General features: G+C 35.0%; 1 pseudogene; it reads right to left on the bottom strand.

The window, feature by feature from the left end:
• Nucleotides 1–970: 970 nt before the first annotated feature.
• Nucleotides 971–10,634, bottom strand: LOC104095716 (zinc finger CCCH domain-containing protein 11-like; annotated as a pseudogene).
• Nucleotides 10,635–12,028: the final 1,394 nt, after the last annotated feature.

Raw genomic sequence — 12,028 nt, forward strand, 5'->3', positions numbered from 1 at the left:
AAGCTAAATAGAATATATACTCACATGTCTCAAACACGAGTTGAAAGAGGTTAAAATATCAATAGGTACTACTTTATGGTAATGAATGATGTTAGTGTTGTTGTTGTGGTGGTTAATATCAAGGTTTTACACGTTAATATTTAACTGAAAGCGTGCCTCTTTTTTAATCTAGCTTAATGCATAAAACTCTCATTTAGGAAAACGGCACACACTAACGAATATGCAATTAAAAACAAACTCTACCGGGTGGTAGCGCGAGGTACAAAAAATGTAGCTCCATTCCAACTAACAAAAAGTGTAATAAGCTTTTCTCGAAGCCTTAATTAGTAAGCAGCGATAATAACCTGTTCTAAGGTAGCAAAGCTCTATTTGTAACCCCCCCCCCCCCCCCCCCCCCCCCAAACAAAAAAAACAAAAAACTAGAATCAACAGTCCAACGCGTTGCATTACCAGCAAGCCTAACAACAACGTAACATAGTGATTTACTATGAATAGCGTCGTGACACACACATGTTTGCATTTCCCTCGGCCTTTTGAATGTGGTAATAAGTCTGGTATTCAGCATTATGTAGAGAATGAACGAGCATGCACCTAAGAGTTATGTGCATATATAGACTTTGGGACACTTTGATTTGCTCCCAGGATCAAGCATGACCAGCAGCAGGTTCATTGATTTGCAATGATGTCTTTGAAAGGCTAGCTACCACTGCATTGTTAACGTGCTTGGCTTGCCTCTAGCAGAATCTTGATCCATCTGAAAAAGATCAACAAAGTACTAAGAAAATAATGAACATGTTGTAGAATGCAAAACAAGCAGTAATCTCGAAAGCAGGAGGAAAACAAATTGTCCATCAATTATCCAGAGAAAGAGTTTGGCCTAATAACTTTAGCTGAACACAAATAATTGCGCATTTACCCTACACATACAGATAATAACTGCAAAGTTCCACTCATTTCATCGTATCCTATGCTAGATAGTATCTATGACAGTCACGGGTGGATCAGTAAAGGCCATGATTCCTCCAAACGATCCCTGCATCATATTAAAAAAGAAAGACAAAATATAGGAAAATATATTATTCACCTTTGGCTCATCAGACTCTTCTTCCCTTTCATACTTGTCACAGGCCCCAACATCATCAACAAACCAGCTAGAATCCGACATGAACAGCGCTCACGACCACTGTCAGAAAAGCGAATACATGTTTATTTAACAATTAAGGGGTCGTTTGGTATGATGGATAAGTAAAAATAATCCTGGGATAAAAATTTAGTATCGCCATATCCCTTGTTTGGTTACTAATCTTGGGACAAGTTATTCCAGGATTCAAAATAGTACCGGATAACTTATACCTGCCAGAAGATGGAATAGTAATCTCAGAATAAAGCAGTAAAATTGACAATCCCAGGATTATTACAACATATCAAACCGTCAATAAGAAATAATACCAGGATAACTAATCCTAGCATAACTTGTCTTCCAACCAAACGATCCCTAAATGTATCCGTATTGGAGTGCTAATCATGCACATATGATAAGCTCAAAGTCAACTAGAATGACGAGTGCAACATATAATACCTCATGCGATCATTTTTGGCTCTATCTGCCCTCAGTTTAGCCAAATTGGCTTCTCGTTCTTCCATCTTCTTCTTTTTCCATTTCATGAACAACTCAGGGGTCAAAGGAGTTGAAGAAGTTAATTTCGCACGCTGCAAGCAAAGTAGAAAACATGAGTCACTGAAGTAAGTTCATTCATGAAAATGTTAATCATAAAAGTGCTATTAGATATCAGTAGTAGAAAATGACTACTTAGATACAACAATAACCTGATCTTCAATCTCTTCCTCAACAGGCATTTTTTCAGTTTCCTCTTCTTCTAGGAGAGCCTTCATCTGTGATTTTAGAATATATCCAGGAGGAAGAGCTAGCATGCCTATAGTGGCAATCTTTACCACCATTTGGACAGACCCAAAACCAACCATATTGCTTCTTTTCCACAGCTTCCAAAAAGTATTTACATACCTGCAAATAGTTAAACCATTAACACACGCAATAGCTACAAGCTAAAATATCGCATTAAATCCAAATAAAAAGGAATAACTGAATAAATTACAGAGAACTGAACCAAGAAGGTTAAATCATGTGCTGAATATGACTCTGGCAAAGTTAGAGCCCAATGCATATTGACATGAAAAGCAATGGGGAAGTACTTACTATGTCAGCAGGTTTGTCACAACATTTTTGATGCCACAACCTTCTCCAAAGTCTCCTGATCCCAGTCCTCCATTGTCCCCTTCTCTTTTTCTTTTTTTGACAAAAAAATTTGACAAAATAATTAAAACAGTAATCTGTTGGGAAGCGTGTCAGGCTAATAGAAGGGAATAATATTTGAAAGAGAAAAACAATAAATTTCACAAGACAAGAGAAGATTTACGTGGTTCGTCAATTTTTTGCCTACTCCACGGCCACACAAAGAATAACTCTTTATTAATTGAAGAGAGAAAGAAGAAGTTGAGGGGTGATTTGCAAATGAAAATGCATATCCCTTTTATAGGCATTTGAATACCCTGCCGACGTAAGCGCTAATATCATAGGAATGCCGATGTAAGCGCTTACATCATACGAATACCGATGTAAGTGCATACATCATAAGAATGCCGATGTAAGCGCTTACATCATAAGTTCATCTCTTTTTTACTTTTCTTTCTTTTGTTTTGTCTACTTTTTTTCCTTTCACATACAACAACAGGTTTGCTACTATCAATTTCCCTCTCAAACCTATGTTACATCAAGAAAGAAATTTAAAAAAGATTTTCTATTCTCTGGTGGCGCTTTCACGCTATCAGTCTTGAAGGCTAACTGAGGTAGTGCACAACCTCAGTTTGTCAATACCGACAACTTTGGCCAACATGTCTGACGGGTTCTTCGATCCTGGTATCTTCTGGAGGGAAAGAGTTTCTTCACTTATCAACTCTCGGATATGATGATACCTCAACTGGATATGTTTCGATCTTGCATGAAACGCTGGATTCTTGGCAAGATGAATTGCACTCTGGCTATCGCTGAAAAATTCACAATTGTCCTGCTCTTTACCTAGCTCTTTAAGAAAATTATTGAGCCAAATCATCTATTTTCCAGCTTCTGAGATTGCCATGTACTCTGCTTCTGTGGTAGATAGAACAACACTTTTCTGAAGTCTAGACATCCAGCTAACAACAGTACCACCCAAGGTGAACACGTAGCCTGTGGTACTTTTTTGACAATCCAGATTGCCGCCTAAATTTGCATCAGAAAAACCTTGTAAGATAATATTGTTCATTTTAAACCAAAGTGCCATACCTGATGTGCCTTTGAGATATCGCAATATTCATTTTACACCTTCCCAATGCTCATTTTCTGGATCTGACATGTATCTACCGACAACTCCAACTGCATGAGCTATGTCAGGTCTAGTGCAAACCATAGTATACATCAAACTTCCTGCTGCTGAAGCATATGGAACTTTGGACATGTACTTCATTTCTTCATTTGTCTTAGGTGATTGGTCCTTCGACAGATTAAGATGGCTTTTGAGTATAGTGCTTCTAGTCTTTGCATCATGAATACTGAACCTGCTTAGTACCTTCTGTATGTACTTTTCTTGAGACAATTTTAAGGTTCCTTCATACCTGTTTCTGCTAATCCTCATCCCAAGCATTTACTTAGCTGGTTCTAAGTCTTTCATTTCAAACTCCTCCGCCAGTTGTTGCTTAACACTGTTGATCTCATTTATGCTAGATCCTGCAATTAGCATATCATCAACGTACAACAGTAAAATGATATAGGACTTATCAAGATTTTTGATATAATAGCAATGGTCTATCTCACATCGTGTGAAACCATTATTATGTATGAATCCATCAAATTTCTTGTACCATTGTCGGGGTGCTTGTTTCAAACCATACAAACTCTTCTTCAACTTACACACAAGTTTTTCTTTACCAGAAACTTGAAAACCTTCAGATTGCTTCATGTAGATGTCTTGTTCAAGGTCACCATGCAAGAAAGCAGTTTTAACATCTAGCTGCTCCAAATGCAAATTTTCTGCAGCTACGATATTTAGCACCAACCTAATAGTAGTTAATTTGACTACAGGAGAGAAGATCTCGGTGTAGTCAATCCCTTCCTTCTGTTGAAAGCCTTTTACTACTAATCGTGCTTTGTATCTCTTCTTACCATCATGCTCTTCCTTGACTCTGTACATTCACTTGTTTTGCAATGCCTTCTTTCCTTTTGGTAACTCTGTAAGTATCTATATTTTATTCTTTTGAAGAGAATTCACCTCTTCTTTCATGGCTAGCTTCCACTTATCAGAGCTTATCACCTGCATTGCTTCAACAAAATGCTCTGATTCTCCAACATCAGTCAGAAGTAAATAGTGGAGAGAGAGAGAGAGTTAACCTATTTGAAGCATTCGTGACTCTTTTAGATCTCATTAGGTTAAGGATTAATTGATCCCGAATTTGATTCAAGTCCAGACTCCAGATCTGACAATAGGAGAGAAGATCTCGGTGTAGTCAATCCCTTCCTTCTGGTGAAAGCATTTTACTACTAATCGTGCTTTGTATATATTCTTACCATCATGCTCTTTCTTGACACTGTACACCCACTTGTTTTGCAATGCCTTCTTTCCTCTTGGTAACTCTGTAAGTATCCATGTTTTATTCTTTTGAAGAGAATTCATCTCTTCTTTCATGGTTAGCTTCCACTTATCAGAAATTTATCACATGCATTGCTTCAACAAAATGCTCTAGTTCTCCAGCATCAGTCAGAAGTAAATAGTGAAGAGAGAGAGAGAGAGACAGTTTTAACCTATCTGGAGCATTCATGACTCTTTTAGATCTCCTTAATGTAGGTCCAGGATTAACTGATCCCGAATTTGATTCAAGTCCTGACTCCAGATCTGATTCTCCATCTGATTCTATCTCTGGTTTTGGTTCTAATTCTGATCCAGATTCGGCTTCTGGTTCGGCATCTTCAATTTCATATCCAGTTGTAGTCTCTCTAGCCATTTCATTTTCTGAGATTTCTTCTAACTCAACTGTTTCAGATGTGTGTCTGCTGGTGCTGGTTGGTTCTACTTCAAGCTTGTCTTTGTACATCACATTTTCATTAAATGTGACATTCCTGTGTCTTAGGATCTTTCTATTCTAATCATCCCAAAATCGATAACCAAAATTATCATCACCATAGCCGATAAGGAAACATTTCTTGGCTTTAGGATCAAGCTTATCTCTATCATTAGAGTTTACATGCACATAGGCAACACAACCAAAAAATTTCAGATGTGAGAGAGTTACCTCCTTTCCTGTCCATACCTCCTCGGGAATTTCAAAATTCAGCGGTACAGAGGGTCTCCTGTTTATGAGGTAAGCTGTCGTGTTAACAGCCTCGACCCAAAAATACTTCGGCAATCCAGAATGTATTCTCATACATCTGGGTCGTTCATTCATGGTTCTGTTCATCCCCTCAGCAACGCCATTTTGTTCCGGTGTTCAAGGAACTGTCTTGATCATTCTGATCCTATTCTCAGAGCAGAATGCTTTAAACTCTTAACTATCATACTTCTCTCTATTGTTAGACTTCAAACATTTTAACTTTAGACTTGTCTGATTTTCAACTTAGCTTTCCATCTTTTAAAGGTAACAAACACATCAGATTTAATTTTTAGAAAATAAACCCATACATTTCTTGTGGAATCATCAATGAAGATAACATAATAGCGTGAGCCTCCCAGAGAAGTTACAGGAACTGGTCCCCACACATCTGTATGCACTAGTTCCAGCTTCTCTTTCTTTGGCGTCCTTCCCGCCTTTGAGAAACTATCTCTCTTTTGTTTCCTGTAAATGCAATCTTCGCACAAACCTAATTCAACATGCTTCAGGTTTGACAACTTTTCTTTGGATGCCAACAACTTCATTCCCTTCTCACTCATATGCCCGAGCCTCCGATGCCACAATGTTATATCACGACCATGATCAATTGTTGCTATAGTATTTCTATGTATTGCAGTTGCATACAGTGTTCCTTTTTTGAAGCCTCGTGCCACAACCAAATTTTCTTTGGTTATCTTCCACGATCCATTATCGAATGTTGTTGTATATCCTTCACTGTCAATCTGACCCATAGATATCAGATTTTTCTTGAGGCCAGGAACATGTCGGACATTTTGCAATTTCCATAGCGTGCCTTGTGAAGTCTTTATATGAACTTCACCTTTCCCGACAGTGTCCAAAGGTTCGCTGTCTGCTAGATAAACCTTCCCAAATTTTCCAGCAATATAATTATGCAATAATTCTTTGCATGATTTAGAGTGAAAGGATGCACCTGAGTCCAGAATCCAAGATTCGACTGGACTGTCTGCACAACAAATTAGTGCATCACCGACTTGTTTAGCAATTGCATTTGCTGGATTATCATCCTTGTATTGATCGTTCTTCTTATTCTTTGGCTCTCTACACTGACTACTGTAGTGACCCTTTTTATCGCAATTCCAACACGTAATGTCTTTGCTATTTTTGGATTTCCCTCTTCTCCTTGACTTTGATCTGCCACGACCATGACTCTATCCTCTTTGGCTGCTTCTCCCCCTGCTTTCGGTATTCAAAGCAGATCCTGGGGAATCGGAATCACTTGATTCTCTTCGGCGAATATCTTCGTTTATAACCAAGTCTCTAATATCATCCAATTTGAGTTTGACACTTCCCAATGAACTGCTAACTGCAGTTACTATTGCAGACCAACTCTCCGGTAGAGATAATAGTAGAATCAACGCCCTGACTTCATCATCGAATGTTATATTAACATAACTCAACTGAGTTAATATTACATTAAACTCATTGATATCTTCCATAACAGATCCACCTTATGCAATCTTTAAGTTGAACAATCGATGCATGAAATAGACTTTATTTGAAGCAGATGGCTTCTCGTACATATTTGATAACTCCTTCATCAGACCTGCAGTGGTCTTCTCATTAATGATGTTAAACGCCACATTTCGTGTCAGTGTCAAACGAATCACACCAAGAGCTTGGCGATCTAATAGATCCCAATCTGTTTTGGCCATACTCTCAGGTTTTACCTCGGTCAGAAGTAAGTGTAATTTTTTCTGGTACAAATAATCCTCTATTTGCATTTTCCAGAATCCAAAATCTTTGCCATTGAACTTGTCAATCTTAACCTTCCCTTCTTCTGATGCCATTTTTCACAAAATATTTTTGTATGTGAATAGTGATTATGAATAGTAACGATGATCAATAGTGTCGCACTATTCTTGTGAATAGTACCTGCACCAATACCGTACTTTTCTACCAGAATTACACTGTCTGAGCTCTGATACCAGTTGTTGGGAAGCGTGTCGAGGTAATAGAAGGAAAAAATATTTGAAAGAGAAAAGTAATAAATTGTACAAGACACGAGAAAATTTACGTGGTTCGGCAATATTTTGCCTACTCCACGGCTACACAAAGAATAACTCTTTATTAATTGAAGAGAGAAAGAAGAAGTTGAGGGATGATTTGCAAATGAAAATGCATACCCCATTTATATGCATTTGAATGCCCTGCCGACGTAAGCGCTTACATCATAGGAGTGTCGATGTAAGCGCTTACATCATACGAATGCCGATGTAAGCGCATACAATGGTGAACCCAGGATTTTGTGCAAGCGGGTTCAATCTTAAAAGTACATAACTTTAGTCGTAAAATAATAGTTGTTAAGTGGGTTCAAATAAAATATTTATACAAAATTTACGCACCTTTAATCCTAATTTATACATATATACAATATTATTTTTTGATGAAGCGGGTTCAGTTGAACCCGCTTGCCACCACGTGCGTCCGCCACTGAGCGCATATATCGTAATAATGCCGATGTAAGCGTTTATATCATAAGTTTACCACTTTTTGATAAGAGTGGGTTGCTCTAGTGGTAAGCACCCTCCACTTCCAACCAAGAGGTTGTGAGTTCGAGTCACCCCAAGAGCAAGGTGGGGAGTTCTTGGAGGGAGGGAGCCGAGGGTCTATCGGAAACAGCCTCTCTAGCCCAGGGTAGGGGTAAGGTCTGCGTACACACTACCCTCCCCAAACCTCACTAGTGGGATTATACTGGGTTGTTGTTGTTGTTGTTTTCTTTTGTTTTGTCTACTTTTCTTTCTTTCACATACAACAACAGATTTGCTACTATCATAATCAAGATAATCATGACGTTGGGACATTCGAGTCACCAACGAGGGAGAAAATGGGAAAATCCATTGTTGGTCTCTAGAAGGGTTTTTTTTAAGGGTGAGTTTACCATATATATAAAAAAAAAAGAATCACTGTAAATATCGAAGAGTAAGATCCAGCTTGGTTACCTTCATCACTATAAATGTCAATCTTCTCTCCTTTTCTTTGAACATTCAAATCGTGGGAGAACTTGCATTTAAAACCCTTAGCACATTGTCCTGCCTTAAAGAACTCGCACAAGATAGATTTCGGATCAACACCTGAAGATAAAACACCCATCTTTCTTTACTTCAATACAAAAAAAATTTCAGCTATATTTGCACAACTAAAGATTACAACTTAACAAACAGAGATAATGTTGGTTTTAAGCTTGTTAGAGCTGAAAAAATAGAGTGAATGGGAAATGAAGAAAAAATGAAAATTTTGAATTTCTCTCTTTGACGAAGGGACATTGTCCCATATTGGAAGAGGAAAAGAGTTTTGATGGGTATATATACAATTGTACTTCTAACTCTTAAAGAGTTGAAAAAAAGGCAAGTCTCGTGCTTGCTCGGCTTCGGCTGGACCAAATTTATTTATTAATATTAACGCAATATTATTTAATCCAAATTAGACCGTTTCCTGTAATGGTAATTTAATTTTCCCGTTATAATTTGAATTTGATAGTTTGCGTAAATGACCATTTTATAAAACTGCCATTTTGAGTTGCAGCCTTACATGAGGAGTTGCAACTCTTCGGTATTACCCAACGTTTTGGTTATAAATACATGAACTCTCCCTCAGATTTTCCATACGAAAATTCTGATTTCTCCTTCTTCCTTCTGCATTGTTTTTAACAGAAAGAAAGCAGTAAGTGTGATTTGCTACTGATCTTTGAGTTCGTTGGTTACTGGGGTTTGAAATACCGCTACACCAGTGAGGGTAACCCGTTCTATCCTGGCAGGAAATAATCCTAAACCTCGGGTACTAGGATTAAGTTCCTTAAGGAAACATTATGAAGTCAGTGAGCTCAGATTAATTCTGTTCTTCTACATTTCTGGTTTTACATTGTTTTTATTTTTGAATATATTTTCGAATACAAAATACTTACGGATAATATAGCAGCAATTGACGCAAAACCAAAATAGCTTATGATCCTTACAAAGATAACAATAATCAACAAAAAAAAAGAATCTTTTTAAACTAAATTGATAGGAAGCATCAGCTAAGCTGCTTGTAGAATTGAATTAGAATTTGCCAAAGTCAATTTATTCCGGGCATCTATGCGATAAATAACACTAGACAAGTTCCGAAAATAATAGAGAAAAAGCTGTATGAATGAAGTTTCACAGTACTATACATGCATGAGTTTAAGTTTTATGTTCTGACGGTATAAAGACGACAACAACGACACTATACCCTGTGTAATCCCACAAGTAGAATAGTAGAACTTAATATAAAGTCAAGTAATCATATTTAATATAGCTTTAATTGGTAAATTAGAAAAAATATTAAGTAACCTGATATAACAGGTTAAAATTCAAAATAAAAAATCTTTACACCAACTTAAACTCTAAATGCATAACCTTTTGCATTTACATCTTCCGACCCCAAAAGAAAAAAAAAATTAATAATAACAATAAAACAAAGAGAGAATAACTCATTAAGATTGATAGTAATAGCATTAATTGGGTAGAAAAAGAAGAGTTAAATAGGTTACAAAGGGAAAAGAAGAAATTACCAACAGGGACTTTGGGCTGACTAATAGCCCAACCTTAAACAATTCATTAGCTTTCTCTTCTTCCTTCTTTTTCTGTCAACTTATTAATTGTCAGTAACAATCTAAAAAGTTACACAATATAATAATATGCAAAAAGGATAAAGGGGGGACCTTGGAATCAGCTTTTTTAGGATCAGCATCAGGTTTGGCTGGACAGATTGTTTGAGGGATTGAACGTATTTGGATTTGTTTTTCTTCTTAAGACCGAAGGTCTTTTCTTTGATTATCTTCTGCTTCTTTGCTAAATCGGCTTTTGATTGCTGCTTTCGTTACCCAAAAATCATTTTAACCAGATTTTACAAGCTTTTTATCTAAAGCTCATTGTGCACATTATAAATTCTCTCATTTTTATAATTATATGATATATAATATATTTTTACCCATATATTTTACTTATAATTAAAATAATTTAATATTATTTTATAATAAGTAGAATTATTAAATTCGTAAGTAACATTACCGTGAACAAATCTCAAACCCACACTCTTAACCATACTTAATGAGATATTTTTAATAGAAATTATAAATCAAAACTCACTGATTTATCAGCCAAGCCATACCCATTAATCCAATAAATAAAATACTCATATTTAGCATAATGACACATCAAATTAATACTTTTAAATAAATAATATTAATAGATAAAGCTTTAAAAAAGTTAATATTAAATACAAATATCTTTGAAAGTTTTTTTTTAAAATTTATTAACTATAAAAAAACTATCATTTGTTAAGCAAATATGTTTTTATTATTTCAAATAAATATTGAAAACAAATATTTTTAACATTTTTATATTTAAGATATGTTCATGTTTGAATATGATTTGCCATAAAAAAATTAAATGTATGGATATATTATAAAATTAATAAGTAAAAAATATAAAGTTATTTTAATTATAAGTAAAATACCTATGTAAAATTATATTATATACTCCCTCCGGTCCACAATAAGTGATCATTTTACCTTTTTATTTTGATCAAAAATAAGTGTCCATTTACATAATCAAGAAGAAATTAATTTTATTTTCTCAAATTTTTTCCTTATTTATATATTCTAATGTGTCAAGGTAATAATTAATTAAGGTTAATTTAGTGAATATATCTCTTTTTTTTTAGGAGTTCGTATTTTCTTAATGAGTGCGCCAAAAATAAAATAGTTATTTATTGTGGATCGGAGAGAGTAGTATATAATATAAAAAGTATTACATAAATGAGAAAATTTATAATGTCAAGGGCATAATAGACTTTTCAAGTAAAAATTATTATAAAATTTAGCCAATGTGACTTTTGTGATAGATAGAGCAAAGTAAAATAATTTTTGTTTAATAAAAAAAAGAAAAGTGACTTTTGGGTAATGAACACAAAATTGAATGATTTTTACGTAACAAAAAGAAGAAAAATGACTTTGTGTAATCAACACAAAATTAAATGACTACAATGAAATTTACTCTTTGATTTTCCTTCAATCGCTAATCACCCTTGATAGGGTTTTTCAGAAATTCAAATTATTGACTGATTATGGTTTTCGTCGGAACAGGGGATTGAAACTCGCCTGTGGGTGGAAATTGGAGGTGATGGTCTGGGTTTGCTTTGGCTTTGAGAAGGTGCTTGAAGTGTCCAAAATGGTAATGACTAATGAAAATGGTGGTCCTAATTTAATCTAAAATTGTATTGATATTAGCTACTAAACAAATATAATTTGAGGATATAGTACAAAAAGATTTTAATTATCATTACTATTTGAATAGAATAAAATATTATGTGTTTTGTATTTAGATCTTCTATGTGTTGACATATAGATTTCGGTTATATAATTAAAAGAATATTACTTTTTTTGTTTAATTTTACTTGTTATATTTATTAAAAATAATTATTTAAATACTCATCATCTTAATTAATTTTTTTATTTTCTTAAGAAATAAAATTTTGAATCTATACAGCAACAACCGACTAATATATATATATATATATATTTATTTTTAGTTTAACTAGTTTTGTGTAC

The sequence above is a fragment of the Nicotiana tomentosiformis genome, chromosome 2 (genome assembly GCF_000390325.3).
Source record: "Nicotiana tomentosiformis chromosome 2, ASM39032v3, whole genome shotgun sequence".
Lineage (NCBI taxonomy): Eukaryota > Viridiplantae > Streptophyta > Magnoliopsida > Solanales > Solanaceae > Nicotiana > Nicotiana tomentosiformis.